We start from the raw sequence: 19644 nt of genomic DNA on the forward strand, positions 1-19644 counted from the left end.
CAACTTCTATTTTAAAAAAAATCAATTATGCCATTCGAAAAGTACGAAATTAATTACTTACAATCACAATTCATCTTATTTTCCTCAATCTAAAGGAATCCAAATGTTCTTTAATTAACCAGATATTTAAAAATAATTTGTTCCCAAAAACACCCTTAAAAAGTCTAATTTTAATATTCAAATTAATTAAACCATATGCTTTCTATATATTAGGTAAATTTTATTAAATATATAAATCATTTTATATTATAACCTTATTTATAACATTCTATACATTAAAAACTTCTAGGTGATCAATTTTTAAAAAATTCAAATTATTTAGTTTATAAAAAATTTAATTCAATAATTTAGCTGATGTAGCTCAATCTAAATAATAATTTTTCAGTTTATTATGGCTTTAAATGGTAAATAACATAATATTATTAATTTTTAAGAGGACTAAATAAAGTGACATGTTGGTTAATTTTTATCACCATCTAAGTCAACAGCAACCAATAAAATCTTTCTATCTAATGAGGCTCTATGAGATTGACACGTGAAATTTTTCAATTTTTTTATTAAATTTTATGATTAATAATTTGAGCAAAGTACTGCCTTTTTTTTCAAAAACCCCGAACTTAACAGTTTTTCTTTTTCTATTTTTTAGATTAGTTAGTAATAAAATACTACCTATTTTAATCTAATGAATTGGCCTTATTTGATTTAAAGGTTATTTTTAAAGGGAGTATATAATTTTTATTTTTTGATCCTATAATATAATAAATATGATTTTAATTATGTTCAATAAAAATAAAAAAATGATGCAATAGTTCTATCGTCATTTGTCACTAAATTTGTGAGCAATATTCATATAACAAACAAATTTTACATCGACTTCTATACAAAACCAGAAAAATAAATAATAGAAGTAAAATTAAATTTATAAATTCGCTTTCTCTGATCAATTTCTACTTTGTTTTATTATCCGAAAATATCATAGTTGTGCAAGTAATATGGACCTAACGTTTTCCCAAATGTTCACCCACAGGGCACAAAAGTAACACGTGTATTTTCTTTTTTGCCTTTTATTTTACATAAATTATCGGTGGCGTCATCATGAGATGCTCTTTATATATAGGTTAAAATGTCCAACTACATGAAGTATTATGTCCGAAGAACAATTTAATAATACATTTTAAATACGTGTAGGATTAATATAGAGATATAAGTTACGATATATATTTAATATGCCAACATTGCTTGCTAAAGAATAATGTACGTTTTTGAACTGACCAAATAGACTTAAATGTATAATCATAAAAGTTCACACAAAATAAATAAAAGATCAATTTTGACTAGGTTTATAATATTAAGATGAAAATGCTCAACCCCACATAATCAAATATTAGAGTTTATTTCAAAAATGATTTTTCAATTAGGGTTTAGACCTTTTATCATAAGTAGATTTGATAGCCAGTAATAGAAAACTGGCTGAAAAAAAGAAAAAAAGAAAAGTTGCTTCTTCTTTTATTGTCGTTTTCTTGTGCTAGCACATCATTGGTCTCGATCTAACTGGACTAATAAGAGTTATCAAATTTGATACTAATCTCTGAGTCGAAAGTACTTTGTAGTACGTTATCCCTACATTGTTGTACAAGTCACGCAAAGAAAGTCACGCATTAAAGGTTGTTAATCCTTAACTATTGATTCATATATTTTGATATACATATTTTCCTGGGTTATACTAGATTTTTAACAATTGTTGATATATTTCGCATTTTAACATCTATGAGTTTCTTACAGTAATATATGCTAGGCTCAGTCTCTTGTATATTTATATGATCATAAAATTTTGATGCATTTAATTTATTATTTCATTCTATTAAAAGGGATTAATTTGGGTTAAAATTACATAACTAAAATTAGTTTAATCTATATGACTTAAAATTTATAAATAATTAAAATCATATTTTAATTAGTAAATTTAATTAATTTTTTTTTTGAAAATATGTCACAACTCAAATATCAAAAGGCTCAAAAATTGGATTTTGATGTCTTATTGTTTGAATTGATTAATTTAGCAATTTGATTGTTGAATTGATGTAATTTGAACGGATTTAGGTCCAAAAATAATTTCAAACATAAACCCTAAATTTTCCCCAAATTAATGTCGAATTTGGCGTTTTAAAAAAATAAATAAAAAAATTTAAAATAAATATTTTTTTTCATTTACTTAAAAAATTTGGTTTTGACCGTCTAAAATTGTTTTTAGTTTTTTTGGTTTTTTTTTTTTACGTGTTTTTTAAACAAAGTTGTTGGCTCTTTTAGGTTTTGATGATCACTACACTTAAGATAAACAACTATATTTTAGAGATTGTGTGCAGGTCGATATCCGGTCTTGATAAAGATCGTTGATAGTGCCTACGACTTAGTAATAATAATACATTAAGTACCCAAAGTAATAACCCAATAATGCTCCATAATGATGATGATTTAAGCTAAATAAAGAGTGTTTTAAGCTCTATCTTCTTGAATTTCTTCGACTAATAATAAAGGTATTAAGGTAATAAGATTTTTTAAAGTGAAAATATAAGAAAGGATGTTAGAAAGATTTGATGGTGGTGGTGTAAGTGATTTCATGGCTAAGGGGTATTTATAATGGGTTTGGGCAACTTTGTAGTTCATTAGATTGTATGAAAAAGAGTGTTAGGAATATAGAAGAAGGTTAACTTGTGTAAGTGATTTAGAGTGTGTAAGTGAATGTGTAAGAGTTGGAGTGTAGAAGAAAGTTAGCTTGTGTAAGGAAATAGTAATAGCTTGTGTAAGTGTGAACATCATGAGTTACTATAGAAAGGATTTTGGTTCATCAAATTTTTGTTCTAGTATGTACAAGTGCATATACTTTAAAAATAATGGGTAAATTTGATAGTGAAAATATGTAGTTTATTTTGAAAATTTTGCTTAAACTATACTTAATGTTAATAATAAAAATATGACTCATTTTTATGTATAAAATAATTAAATCAAAATTATAAGGTTAAAATAATAAGTAATAATGTTAGTTTAAGGAAGAAAGTTAAAACGTAACGTTTTACAAAATCATGAATATAATAATAAAATTTTACTTTTCGTACTATAAAATAATAAAATAATATTTGAGTGCTTATAAAAAGATTTTAAACAAAATACTATTTTAAAGTTTAATATTTGAAAGAAATTGCACAATTGAAAAAGGTTTAGGAATTAAAGATGATTTGTAAGGGATAATCAAAGGATTAGAGATTTGAATTGAAAATTCGGAATAATTAATCGGAAGATTAAAATTAGGAATTTTGAATCTGTTATATTAGGATTTTATAACCCCTTTTTAATAACCGAAACATTTTAAAAAAGGTGGAGAAAACATCCCCTAATTTTTCTCCATATAAATAGGCTTGCATTATTGGTTTTAATTAAGAAAAACTAACTTGCCTAATTTAGAAAAAAAAACCGTAGCTTTATTTCTTGCAACACAAGTACCACTAACACTTCCTTAATTTTATGATTAAGGATGTAGTGGGTAGGTATTAATGATTTAATATGTCAATTCATTAGTATTAGGAAGGCTATTTATATATGTTAATATTTTTTTGTTTTAATTTAGAATTAAATGCAAATGAATTTTTTCTCTAATTTATTACTTAAGTTGTTAAGTTAATAATTTAGGAGAACTAAGTTTTTCTAAGTAGTTAATAACTTAAATATTAAGTTTATTGATAAAATGAGAATTTAATTTTAATTTCATTTTCAATTTAAATAGTTAAATTCATTAATTGAAGAAGAGCTAAATAATTTCATTATTATTACTTTAATGTTAAGTTAATAATTTTAGGAATAGTTCGGTAATGGAAATTGTTAGTCATCAATTGATTTAGAGTTTTAGAAATTTAAAGTTTTTACAAAAAAAATTTAAAAAGACTATGTTTAATAGTTTTTACAAATAGACTTAATCATTTTGTGTTTCATCACACGAAATAATATAAACCAATTTTATCAAACCAGGACTGAGTCTTTAGATTTTAATTATACACATTGTTGATAAATTGTATTAGGACATTTTTGATAATGTCTAACCAATTTTACAATCCTCGAACCTTGAAAAGGATAAATTGAAAAAAAAAGGTTTATAACACAGTAGAAATTTGCAGAAGGGAGAAGGTATGTTTCGAGTTGAAAATGATGCTATTGTAGTAGCTCTTCAAAGTGGCACCTTCAAACTTTGTTTTCCATCAAGTCTTGTCATCGTGCAGAGTGAATATAATGTGTCAAGGAACCAATTCAACCAAAAGTTTAAACTGATGGTTGAGGCCCCATGATATGTTATATACTCTAACAGAATGTCATTATGTGCCAAGCATTATAAGAAAAAATAATCTTAATTTCAACATTAGATCAAGAAGGATTTTCTTTAACTATAAATAATGGAGATTGTTCAATGTTTCCGAACAATATATTTTGGACATGTGGAAAATTGTCATATGAATCATATGAATTATGTCTAGACAATCAAATCTATATCATAGAAATGAAAGACATAAGTCAAATGACAAGAATCTCACCTTTCTATGGCATTTCCGTTTAAGTTACATAAACGCACTCCATAAGGATGGAATTCTCAAGTCTAATGACTATGAGCCATCAATTATTTGCAAATATTGCTTAATGGGTAAAATGACAAAGTTACCTTTCACGGGGCATAGTGAAAGGGACGCATAACTATTAGCCTTATTTGGCCAAAAGAGCATTATGTTTAGGGAGGTTATCATTACTTTGTAACATTGACCGATGATATATTTGAGTCGATATGGATTTGTTCATCTCATGCAGCAAAAGTCAAATCCTTTGAAATGTCCAAAGAATTTCAATGAAGTTGAAAACCAACATGGTAAGAAAATCAGGCACTTCGATTACATCATGGTGGTGAATATTTGAACCAAGAATTCGAAAATCATTTGAAATGTTTTGGCATCATGTCACATTGAACTCCTTTGGATACTCCTCAACTAAATCATTTGATATGGTTTTATGTATGATGTCTACTACCTATCAAATTATGGGGTTATTCACTGAAAAAGTTATATTCTCGCTCAATAAAGCTCCATCTAAAGCAGTTGAAAACACACCATATAAGATATAAACGGTAAACATTCCTTCGTGTCCTTTTTAAGAATTTAGGGTTGTGAAGCCTAAGTAAAACATTTACATTCAGAGAAACACCAATCCAAATTAGATAAATGTCTTTTTGTGTGATATCCCAAAGAAACAAAAGAGCATTACTTCTACAACTAAAGCGAAAACAAAGTGTTTGTTGCCTTTGTTTTCGTTGAAAAGGATTTTATTTTAGAGAAAGCAAGTGGGAGAAATATATTTCACAAAGAAATTCAAGTAAAGCAACAATTGGATGAAGTTCAGGCTCTGTCAGAGACAACTCGACATGAAAATGTTTTAGAGAGAATGAATTCAAGTCTTGGACCCCCTACCGTCCCAGTTGGTAATAAATCATGCAATCTTTCCAACTCTGAGGTAAAATCATCTTCAGTTGCTTCCCTAAAAAGGACTAGCAGACCTATAACCGTCAAAGAAATATGTTGATTACTTGATGACAAATGTTTCTAAAATTATAGTTTTGGAACACCAGGAGCCTACTTTGTTTAAACAAGCTTTAGAGGGTAAAGACTCCACTTAATGGCTTGGAGCCATTCAATTTGAAATGACTTTGATGTTTGAAAATCAAGTGTGAGACTTAATTGATTTGCCTGATGGTGTATAACCCATTAGTTGTAAACGGATTTTATGAAAACAACTGTGTGTTTAAAGCTAAACTAGTGGCTCAAGATTTTAAGCAAATTTATGGTTTTGACTATGATGAGACCTTTTCTCTAGTAGCTTTATGGTTTTGACTATGATGAGACCTTTTCTCTAGTAGCTATGCTTAAATCCACCCCAATTCTCCTTGCAATTGTTGTATTTTATGATTATGATATATGGCAATTGGGTGGGTCCTTGGAAGAGGATGTTTATATGAAATACCAACGGGTTTTATGAATCCAAATCTTCTAGGAAAAGTGTGTAAGCTTAAAAATTCAATATATGGTCTTAAACAAGCTTCCAGAAGTTGGAACCTCCGATTCGATAAGGCAATCAAACAATTTGGTTTTCTCATAAATTATGAGGAGTCTTGTGTTTACAAGAAGTTGAGTGGGAGTAACATCACCTTCCTTCTATTGTAAGTGAATTACATACTACTCATGTGAAACAATAATCCCATGCTTGAGACAATCAAGGACTAGACTAAAAGCCTGCCTCTCTATGCACATGACGAGTAAGACTCGAAAACTCTTCCACGAAGGTGGACCTAGGTTCCATACTGATGCAAAATCAGTGAGACTGACTCTTCAATTTAAGTTGTATATTGACTCTTTCATTTGGTAGGTATTAAAAAAAATTTATTTTCCAAAAAAAGGATTTAATTAAAACTTGTTTCTTTATGAATGACCTAGGAGTAGCCAAGTACATTCTTGGATTAGGATCTACAGAGATAGATCCAATAGAATGATTGGACTAAGTCATAAAGCTTATTTGGATAAGATTCTTACTAAGTTTAACATGGAAAACTCTAAGAGAGGTTTCATTCTATTGTAACATGGCATGTCTCTTAGAAAGACTCAGTGTCCTATCAACGCTGAAAAAGTTGAGCGGGGTGTGTAAAATACCATATCGCACGGCAATAGAGTCGTTCATGTATGCAATGATTTATTCTTAATAAGATTTGCAATTACTTTGAGCATGTGTAGCAAATAAAAGGCAAACCCTAGAGAAGTCCATTGAAAAGCTGCAAAGACAATGCTTAAGTATTTAAGAAAAACTAAGGACAACTTCATTGTCTATGGAGGAAGTGAGGCATTGGCCATTGATTATTACACGTATGCGAGCTTCCAAACAGACAAAGACGAATCTCTTTGTCAATTAGATTTCATTTTTGTTTAAATGAAGGAATGATGAGTTGGATGAGTTTCAAACAATGCACTGTTGCGTGTGGTTGCATGTGATGCTGCAAAAAATGAGTTATGATCTCAGAAGTCACATAAAACTTAAATATCTACTCGAGAAACTTCTAAATTTCATAAAAACAATGTTTAAAAGAAATGTAATAGTCTGCAAGTTTTGTTGGGATGAGTTATCCCACATCGATAAATTGAAAATGGTGTGCACGCTTTATAAGCTATTAGAGACCTTCTTCCCATTGCCATATGGTTTTGGGATGGTATATATCTTCTTGGCTTATGAAGTGTGTGCACTTGTGTCCCCTGTTAATATGCTGGCATTCACAATAAGTCCAGCCTAATTTAACAAGTTTATATTGATGTCCACGTTGCAGTTTCTTTGACTGAATTATTAATAAAGTCTAAGCATGAGTGTCATACTGACGCGAATGATTTTAAATTGTTTCCAATTGTTATTCAATTATAAAGTCACATTCACAATTCATGTATATTTATTAATATCTATTAATATATATAATATTTGTTTAATTTGATATTAAATATTGTTTTTATATAATGATTTTGTGTAGGAGTACCAGAAACATTTTGAGAATTGAAACCCCACAAGGTGAACCAAAATCATAGTCCCTAATTTATCACAAGAGTTAGATTCAAGTGATTAATAAATGACGCATATTATTTGATATAGTAGTTCCTTACAATATGGAAACATAGAGATGTTTATTCAATTATGCATGTATATATATTAGATATATTACTGAGACATGACCATGATATAACAATGTTAAAATCTTGAAAACTTGTTTAATGTATTTCTTAGACATAAGTAATCCTTTAATACATTGTTAAATTGTTATGGCTTTAACTTTGTCAAACGTCGCCTTAAGTCGTGGTTATAAAGATAATAATTGGGTCAGCCCATGCCTCAGTGGGAGTAGTTACTAGTTAGATTACAAGAATGAATAAGTCATTCTATGTTGATAGGATTGATATATGAGCCACTTGCGAGTGGGAAAAGATTTTGTGGTAACTTCTTAGGATCACAAGGAGTTGTGTACTAAAATGGAAAAATCTGATACCATAGGAATTAGGCAATTCTATTATTGTCATCGTGCCTACGGACAAATGGAAATTAAAGGATTATGTCTGAGGAACAATCTAAGAAAACATATTAAATCCGTATTGAATCAATATAGAGATATATATAAGCTAGTTATACGTTTAATATGCAGACGTTGTTTGCTAGAGTATAACGTACATTTTTGGACTAATAACATCAAACCAAATAGAATTAAATGTATAATATCAAGGTGAAAAATCTAAATTACCCTTAATAGTCAAACATTAGGATTTTATTTAAAAAATTGTTTTTCAATTAAGGTTTAGACCTTTTAAAAAAAGGAAAACAAAAGTTGTTTCTTCTTTCATTGTTTTCCTGATGCTAGCACACTATTGATCTAAATCTAAGTGGACTAATTGGAGGTATCAAATTTGATACTAATCACTGAATTGATAGTACATTTTATTACTCAATCCCTACATTGTTATACAAGTCACGCATCAAAGGTTGTTTAGTCTTCACTCACTTTATTGATTCATATATATTGATATATATGTTTTCCTAAGTTATATATGCATGTTTAGCAATTACTGTTATATTTTGCATTTTGACATCTATGAGTTCCTACACTACATACTACAAATCAAAAACAAAATCACAATATGAGGTCCTTGTTTTGTGATCTGCCTTCTAACAAAAAATCGTTGTCTCATAAGAAAAACTATTTAAATTTACTATAAATCGCCTTTTAGTTTTGTTGTATAGCATCGATTTTGAGTTAATTGGGTTCGACCCAACACATTAAAATTTTATTATTATTATTATTATTATTATTATTAGGGCAAATTGCAAAGAAACATCTTATAAAACAAGTTTTTATAAAAAAACACCTTTTAAAATTTTTTTTGTAAAAAAACACCTTTTAAGAGAGTTTTTATTAAAAAACAACACCTTAGATCAATTTCCGGTGACTTTTGTCAACTTTCAGACGTTGACTATGCCATTTGTTAACTTTCAGGCGTTGACTTTTGAGCTCAAATGGCATAGTCAACGCCTAAAAGTTGACAAAAGTCACCGGAAACTGATTTAAGGTGTTTTTTTTTTAATAAAAAGTCTCTTAAAAGGTGTTTTTTTACAAAAAGAAATTTTAAAAGATATTTTTTACAAAAAACTGGTTTTATAAGGTGTTTTTTTTGCAAATTTTCCTTATTATTATTATTATTATTATTATTATTATTATTATTATTATTATTATTATTATATTCTCTTTCCAATTAACTAAAAATATCATGTGAGTTTTTTGTTAAAATTTCAAAATTAGCTTTTCTAATTATATGGATCAAAAATAGCTTTTTAAGTCATAATTATGGAACATTGACAAAAAAAATAATAAAAATTAAAAAAAATTTAATAGATTATAACTCAAAATTATCGAATTAAAACTCAAAAAATCACCAGTGTTGGAAAAATGGTTTGGATTAATCGGGTCCCTACCTGAGTGGTCACAGTTGGGGTTTCAGATAGAGTTGAAATAATTTGCCCGTTGGTCTGTCACAATATTTTCATATATCATACAATCATATCATATCTTATCATACATCTTACAATACTATAAAATTGTTGAAAATTAAAGTGTCATCTTCTAAAAAGACATGATAAATGTAATTAGTTTAGTGGATAATAGTTGATTACATGACAATATTTACCTAATTTAAAATTTAATTATTTTTAAAATTAGAGCTAAATTAGTTATAGTATGGAGTATAATTTATTATAGCAATTCTATATAACTAACCTAAAATTTAATATATTTAATTGAATGAAAAAGTGATGTATTCAACAAATAATTAAAAAAATCAGTATTTAATTTTTACTTTTAAAAAATCATGTATTCAATAAATTTAATCATGATAATATATACTTGCATTATTCTTTGAAGTTATATTTTTATATATTTCATACTCATAAATTCGTGCAATGCACGAGTTTCGATACTAGTTATAAATATATTAGGAACAATTACCCAATAATCCAACCTTTAATTGATTTTTCTATAATAATTTTGACTTTTGACTAACCATGATAAATCCCAATTTTAGGGTCACTTATCCAACAACATCATTGTCCAAATGGTGACCGATGTTTGTAAGTTAATTGTTAAAAAAAAAGGATAAATTAAATAAAAAATTAAAATTATTAAAAATTAGAAGTTAAAATCAAAAAAATAAACTTACTTGATTTTTTTAATATTTTTTTATTTTTCAATCTTTTATAATTTAATTTTGTATTTATTTTTTTATTTTTTATGGAAAATGACTTGTTATATAGGTAATAGATAATATTGGTACATTTTTACAAGCACCCCTAATAATTGGAAATATTCATATTTACTAAAAAATTGAAATTATTGTTGAAAAATCAATAAAAAAATTAATATTCTGAATAATTTTACCAATATATTATAAGTCGATAAGCATTTCCCTTGTCCAATTGATTTGCTACTCTTTATTTTACTTTGGTGCTACATTTCTACTATCATAATGAACTCACCCACAAACTATACGTTTCTTTATCTCATAAACATATATCTCCTATATAATAGCAAAATAAAAAAAAAAATTAGAGTAATTAATGGTGAATCACCTCAAAAAGGTTTATAAGAGTAACACGTAGCTAAAAACTATTAAAAAATACTTCATCAATCTTTTCAGAAAAATATTATTCAATTTTAATATATAAGAATTATTTAAGTTAGATGATACTTTTTCAGATAGATACGAAAAAAATGAATAATTTAAAAAACTTGATAGCCTCACGAAGGATTGTCGCGTTGGTTGGTCTCTAATTAAGCAAAAGCTAGTAATCTTTTATAATTGGTTGGTAGGCCATACACATAGCTTATTATTAATTTTAAGTATTCATCATAGACCTCCCCACACACGTTTGGGACCATCTTAATGAGGGATGTACATAACATGTGAAATAAGTTTCATTAATTTGAGCACTCTTTAAATCTTAATATATGTGGTATTTGCTAGCTTTCTCATTTTTGGCAAATCTCAACCATTTATTTTATTAGATTCTTTTTATGTTTCAACTTATATATCTAATAAAATGGATAATTCTAGGTACTATTGATATTTTTTAATGCATGTCATTTTTATTGAGTATTTATAGGTTAGTGAGTCCAAATTGCTATGAAACATAAATTATACATATATAAACTCTAACATCCCTTAAACTAGAGCATGAAGATTATAAATGTCCAACTGAAGAAGAAATTGAAACCGATTTTAGCCTAAGGATGGTGAAAAAACTGCTAACTACCTAGGAATAGGAACATGAGAGGACTGAAAAGATCATCTTGAATAGCATCACGAACAAAATTACAATTAACTCTTATATGTTTAGAGCGCTTGTGTAATATCGGATTTTCAGCAAGATAAATGCAGATTGACTATCACAATACAATTTCATAGCTTTTGGATGATTTACCCCTATGCTAAGAAGCAAGCCTTTTAACATTCACAAGTGAGAACAACCATAGAACGATAATCTGTCCCGATAGAGGATCTAGAAACAGTGAGTTGTTTCTTTACCTTCTAGAGGATACTGTCCAAGAAAGACTATCCAACCTGTTATAGATCGACTAGTAAGAGGGCAAGCAGCCCAACACTATTCAGTTTTAGACATATATAATTAGCATCATTATCCTAAATTTACAACTTTTTAATATTTATGGTCCTAAAATATTTTCACTAACTTTATTTTAGGTTTTTTATAATGCTTATGTTTTTAATGTTTCCCACTAACTTTATTTAATACTTTCTAATATTTGTGATCCTCATATGTTCACTAATTTAATTTCAATATTTTTTTAATATTTATAATTCCTACGTTTTCTTCATTAAATATTTTTCAATAAAATAATATATTTTTTCATCTAAAAAATTAAATTTTTTCTTAATTTACGTAAATATTCTATATAAAAACATTATATAGGAACAACTATACATAGTATATTGTATATAATATTATCGATTTACCTAAACATTTTATATGAGAACATTGAATAGTGTTGTCGTTGTTTGGTATTTCATTTGCTTCTTATGTTACCCATGTATTCACAATACAACAATTAGCAAAACAACAATTAACGATCGCCAAAAGCATACATACTACACTCATAAAGTCATATTAGCTGGTTGTACAAGCATACTAGCATTAGTTCAAGTTAGTGTACACATTAATTGTTTTATTTATTTTTTCATTTTATCCAAGTACTAATTCAATTCTAAATATCTCTTATTATATATAATGAAAAATTATAAAAAATTTGATATTAATAAAATTTACATTGGGACAAATCAAACAAGATCTCACTTTTTTAAAAGAGAAACAAAATCTCACTTGACTATATTTTGACACATAGAAAAGAATAAAATACAAATTAAAAGTGATAGATAAATAGTGTCAAAAAATCAAATGAGACATTTGCTCTGAATTGAAGAGAGTATTATTTATTTGCTCTGAACATAATAATAATAATAATAATAATAATAATTCCCATGTATCTCGCCCATAGAAATACTATGGTCAGGGCCTAAGGCGGCAAAAAATGCGACAACTGATACCCATCAAGAAGAATGCAGCCAAAGAGTTCCCCGATTCGAAATTGATCCTCAGAATAATAGGTCCCTGCAACAAAGAGAAGTGAGTGAAACTAAAACTGCTAGCTTGTATCTTACTATTCAAGCTTTGGCTTTTAAACATAAAAAAAATTAAAATTAAAATAAAAAAATACATATAAATAAATAAAAATAACTAGGTAAAAAACGAGTAAAAGAAAGATATTTAAAAGGTAAAGACAAAAGCAAGAACACGAATTGATAAAGGGAAAGGGGATCAATGGTCTAAGACATGGATAAAGCGCTTCCAGCTACCCTTATCCTTGGTCAGGTCATCAGAGAGGTGTAGTTCATGCAAGTCATTTTTATTTGTTCCTCTCACATTGTCTTTGGTCTTTCTCGAGTTCTCTTACCCTCCATTATGATGTTTTCAATTCTCTCACGGGGGCGTCAAAAGTTTTTCTCTGCACATTTTCAAACTATCTCAATTTTGTTTTTCACACATCTTTACAAAAATAAAGACAACTCTTAGTTTTTCTCTAAACTTTCTGTTCCTGATTAATTTATCTATCGGATCAACTAAATTTTATCCTATTATTCGTGCCATGTTGTGAGGAGCAAGAGACAATAATAACTTTTCGTGAGAATTGTGAGTATTGTAAGAGAATTATGTGCTACAAAGTTAGGAAATATTTTCAAAATAATTGAAGTCTTAATATGGCAATATGAAAATTAATATCGTTTACATAAGATAAATATTAGATTCATTTGTTTATTTCAATTAAATACCATTAAGTAATTTAAGTTTATGACTCACTCATATCCATAATGGATAAAATTAAATCAATTAACCGCCCCAGATGGGCATATCCCATATTTACTATCCAACTAGATATATCGATCAAGGTTATACCAAACCCCTTAAAACCCTTCCTTCCATTAAGAATAAGTAATATGAGTAGAAAAGCAACATAACAAGGATTATGTTGGTCAAAGAACCAATTCAATTAAAAGTTTAAGTTAATGGTTGAGGCTCCAAGGATATGTTATATACTCTAACACGCCCCCTCACACGAGAGCCCTTTGGGCTAGCTAGATGTGTGAATGCACCACATGCCCTCCTCATACATGACGCTAAATATTTCACTTTAAATGAGTGGTGATTGAGATTCGAACCTATGACCTTTATCACAATGGCTTTCTGATATCATGTCAAAAAAACAATTCAACTATAAGATTAAACTTATGGTTGAACTCTCAATGTATCTCTAACAATGTATAGACTAGCATACCACATACTTTAGATATTAGTGAGACATATAACAAACATTTCAAAGGCAAAAGGAGTTTCAAAGGCAAAAGCTTCATTTCCTTGACAAATATTTAACCTATTTAAAATTTAGACATTTCCACTACAATCCAATTCATGGTAGTAACCTAATTATTAATTTTCATTATGCAAGAATTTGGAAGGAAAAATAATATAAAAAGTTGACAAGTTTTTCAATTAATGTATTTGTATTAAGTGTTGCGACTTGCGAGTAATTATAGAGTAGATAAGTTCATATCTATCATCTAACCACTATTCATAATGGGTAAGATTGTATATTTTATTTGTACATTCACATTATATACGTTCACATTATACCAATATACAGCCTATTCATAGTGGATGTGGTGCAAATTACAGCTCGTCAAATTTTAGTTCACGATCATCCTAACTAAAAATCATTTCATCAACTGGTTTTCTCTTAAAACTATCTTATAATAAGAGGTGATCATGTCGTAATTAATATGGCTTAATTTGTTGGTGATTATTCTGAGTATGAGTCTGCGTATGGTTTTCTCAATTTGACTTAAAAGTCAACATTTTTATTATAACACAAACTTAAATACAAGAACTATTTTAATGTTAAAAATCAATTAAAATTGTTTTTTCCTATATTTTAAAATCTCTATAAGAATTGTGCAAAGATAGTATTTTGAAACCATTCATGAGCTCACACGAGCTGAGTATAATCATATTAAGTTATAAAAATTTAGAATGGATCTTAAACAGTTCAAATTTTAAATTGAGGATCATGGCCAGATTGGCCCATAGTTGAAAATGAAAACTTTCCCATTTCATTCATGTGAAAAGAATTTAATTCTCACAAACTACACAATTAATTAATGTTCTTTTTCCGTTTAATCTGTACAAGATCCTTATCGTCTTACTCGGAATAAAAAAAAATAATAATGAAATTTCTAATTAGAAATCCAAGAAGAAAATTGTCGGCCATTCAGGAATTGTGTTGGTGGACGTTGTGTATACATAAAAGGCAGTACTTATTTTCTGAATGAAAATAAGCGTTAGTTGATGGTATGAAGCAATACCATTGATTTTTTTGTAACAAACAAAACAAAGCAACAACGACCAGAATCAGATGAAGCTGTTTACTACAAACAAAACATCATCGTCATTCGTCAATATATGGCATTTTTCTAGAGTTACAAGTGAAGCAATCCTACAATATCATGCTCTTAACTATACTTTTACACTTTTATATCGTTTTGCCGCATTTATTTTTGGCATGGAGATTAAGAAATTGAGTATAATAAGTTAAAATATTAGGTGCTAAAGTGTCTACTACTATGTATATGTAGTGGCGGATTTAGAGTTGAAACTAAATGGAAGCTCAATTAATAAAAAAATTGAAAACATCATAAAAATATATATATATATATATATATATATATATATATATATATATATATATATATATATATATATATATATATATATATATATATATATATATATATATATATATATATATATAATAATGTTTTCAATTGGATGTTTTGTTAAACCGTAAAAAAAGGATAGTTAAGAAAAATTAATTATGTTTTTAATAGGTATTGGAAACTGTTATTGTATTTAATTGACCTTTGTTGTATATTTCTGAACACATGTTAAGTGCAATTAAAATCCTTTAATATTAGTAAAGAAATGAATAGCACAAATGATTTTGGCCTTGCCTCATAACCCACAAGTTGCAGGTTCAAATCCTATTGTAGCCAATTAAGTAAAATTTATTTTAAAATGCAGTGCTCTCACATGAGGGCACATGAGGGCACCGAGATCCGTCTATACCTATATGTAAGTTATCCCACATCGGTGAAAGAGAATAGAATATATCACTTTACCATTGATTAAAAAGCTTTAATATTTAACACTAATTCTTAAATGAGATAGTCTCATGATGAGACCATCTCTATTGGGCTGGCCCAATATACATTTTTTGTCTTAAAATGATCACTTATAACATTAAAGTGATTACTTATAATTTTAATATAATCACTTTTTATAGTCTTAGAATGATTACTCATAACCTTAAAATAATTAGTTATAATCTTAAAGTAATCAATTGAAAAAATAGACTATTATATGGACTAGTCTCATGGTGAGACGGTCTCATTCAAGATGAGTTGAATATTTAATGTTCATTCCCAATAAGGATTGTAATCCTTCTAGTGCCCTAAAATTCCAAGGACATTCACATGTGAGGAGGAGTGTTAAAGTGTTTATCATTACTCACATGTGAGAGGAAATGTTAAAAATGTCGTTCATTATTACTCACACGTAAAAGAGAGTGTTAAAATATTCATACCCACATGTGAATTGAATTTCTTTTAGGTTTATATATAGAGTTGCCCAAACTCATGTTCTAAATTCTAAGAACAGTGTATTTAGCAGAGAATATTGCGAATAAAAGTGATGGATGGAATCAAAACCAAACATAAAATTTACGTAAATTCATTAGAATGAACGAAAGTGATATATTGAGTGTGTGGATGAGTAATTTCAAAAATATTATACCAAATCTCGACCCAAAATGCTAGAAATTGACTCTTCACTCTTAGCTTGCTTTGCTGCCTAACCAAATGTGGCTTATAAATCATTGATGCCTACAAGCAAGAGTACAAAAAAATCTTATGTATTTGTCATTACATTTATGAGGTTTTAGATATGTGTATATTTATTAGGACATAAATCTTAAATTTATGTATCAGATATTATATTATATTATATTATATTGGTAATAATCGTTTAACATATACATGCGATCAACCGTGATACTTAATCAATTTTTTTAAGAGCGTGTTGTTCCTCAATCAAATAATGAATCTATTTTTAATCATACAAAATTTTTCATACGCTACATAACTAAATTATCAAAAAATTGTAAAATTGTCAAGTATAATATTTTAGAGTCCATTATATCCATTAAGTGCACCATAAAATAACTTTTATCGCACCTGCATTTATCTTTTCTTGAATTTTTTAATAAAAAATTTATTTTGCAAGAGGATTAGAACTCAAAAAAAAATTTTACATAGTAAAATTTTAAACAACAACCGTCTGTCTTGTATAAGACCGTCTCACGGTGAGACGACCTCAAAACAAGAAGCCTATAAGTTAAAAATTTTTATTATTTGGCTATTTAACTCAAATATGAGACATGTCTCACGGTAATAAAAATTAATAAGTTTTTAATTAGGTCATTTTTGAGTTACCTCAGGTTTATGTGATCAAAAATATTGAATTAAGAAAAACTATTGAAAGGGAAATTGAATCCACATCCTCCTCTTAACAACTTATTTATTTGGCCTAATACCAATTTATATTAATGCCGCCCCATCAATTTATAACCATATATTAATACTGAAAACTTCAAGGGGGCAAAAAAGTCTAGCCATTGCATACAAGTAATTGAAATTTATATTCAAATATAATGTATTTCTATTAAATTTTTACACTTTTAAAATATTGAAAAGGAATTTAAATCCACATATATCTTATTCTCAAAAACTCAATATATAAGTTGGTTTAAAATCAATTTAGCTCCATTATTCTAATGCCCCATCACATATATATATATATATATATATATATATATATATATATATATATATATATATATATATATATATATATATATATATATATATATATATATATATATATATATAGATATATATATATATATATATATATATATATATATATATATAAATATATATATATTTATATATATATATATATATATATATATATATATATATATATAAGTAGTTTAAATTTATATTCAAATCAAATGTGTTTGTATCAAGTTCTTACACGCGTGAAATAAAATATGACGTAGGTGCATAAGTGGAATATTCTCTATTGATCATATTTAAGCATGTACGTATATTTGTGGCTTCCTAATACTCTGAGAACACTTCTTCAATGTTGAAGTGATCAATTTGTTACCCATATGAGAGTTGTCTTATATCGGATAAAGAGAAGAATATACACTACTTTATAAATCTTACTTTAGTATTAAACCTCTTTTAAATTTGCATGTAGGTTTCCTCGTTTCCTTCTTCTTTGATTTGTTTAATCTTGTTTCAAAAATTCTATTATGCCATATTTGAGAACGATGATTTCATTTGAAAATTTGTAATTTGCTCAAATTTATTGTTTGGCGAATTAAAATTTTTCAAATTTGGATTTGGATCAAATTCCACCTTTGTTTTTAAAGTAATTAAAGTTGAGAATTTGAGAATGACTACCCAAACCTTATCATTCTTAAATTTTTCATTTATGATTTCATAATTAAAATCCATATTTAAAATTAAACTTATTTTCAAACAATACATTACACTTTTTGGGTTACTTTTGGTCTAGTACGTCACAAGGAAATAGGCAACTCTTGCCTCAGGATACATGACTTTATTACACGTTTCCTTGTCCATAACAACAGTCCTAATTTTTTCTTCTCGAATCAGATTTCATTAAAGTTACTTAATCCTTAATTTATGGACCACTTTTAACGACAACTTGTTTATTGGACAATAATAAAGTTAAATTGTCCCATTATACAATCAGACAAGGACTAAAAAAAATAAGGTATACGATTCACATTTAGATATAATACGTGTCAAAGAAAAAAAAAATAATTTGATGGTTGAGAGCTTCGACCCATGTTATGTTATATGCTCTAATACAACACCTTATTTAAGAGTCAATTGGGCAAGAAGTATGGATACGACAAATACTCTCTTCATACTCGGTGCGAATTCAACTAAAAATCTAATGGTTGAAATCCCAAAATATGCTTTATATTCTATCAAAACGAAACCGTCAAGGAATCAATTCAACTTAAAGCTTAAATTAATGGTTTAGGCCCCAAAATATGTTATACACTCTAACGCACCCCCTCACACGAGAATCCATTGTGCTGGATTGTGGATGCAACACAAACTCTCCTCATACTTGGTGCTAAATGTTTCACTTTAAATGAGAGGTCGGTGAAATTCGAATCTGTAACCTCTTCTCACGTTGGTTTCTAATAATACCATGTCAAAGAATCAATTTTACCAAAAACCTAAACTGATAATTCAGAACTCAGAATATCTTATATACTCTAACAAAAGCTAATAAATTAGGAGCATGTAGGATATACTCCCTACTTTCTCTCGAAATTAATTAGTTACTTAAGCAAATATGATAATTATCAATAATTGCTACCAAAACAGAAGATTCATATAATGTTTTTTACTAGACACACTTGACATTAAACTTCATTATCCATGCCTTATTTTAATAACAAATTGGGCAATTTATAGCTAATTAGGTTAAGGAAGATACTAGTTTGTATCATTCATGTCTCCTCTTCACAAAAAAGGTAATGTAAAGAATGAAGAAGACAATATCACAATCATATTAAATGTACCTTTTAGGGGTGTTATAGAGGCAAGTTAAGAGTGTAATTATTGAGTATTTGATGTTTAGGTGATAGGTGGTTCAATGATTCAATTGGTCATTCATATGTACTCTAGGATTATAAATCAAAGCCACTTGGTCACTTTAAAACAAACGATGTTGATGGGAATATGCAAATTA

This window comes from Amaranthus tricolor, chromosome 2 (genome assembly GCF_026212465.1).
Source record: "Amaranthus tricolor cultivar Red isolate AtriRed21 chromosome 2, ASM2621246v1, whole genome shotgun sequence".
NCBI lineage: Eukaryota > Viridiplantae > Streptophyta > Magnoliopsida > Caryophyllales > Amaranthaceae > Amaranthus > Amaranthus tricolor.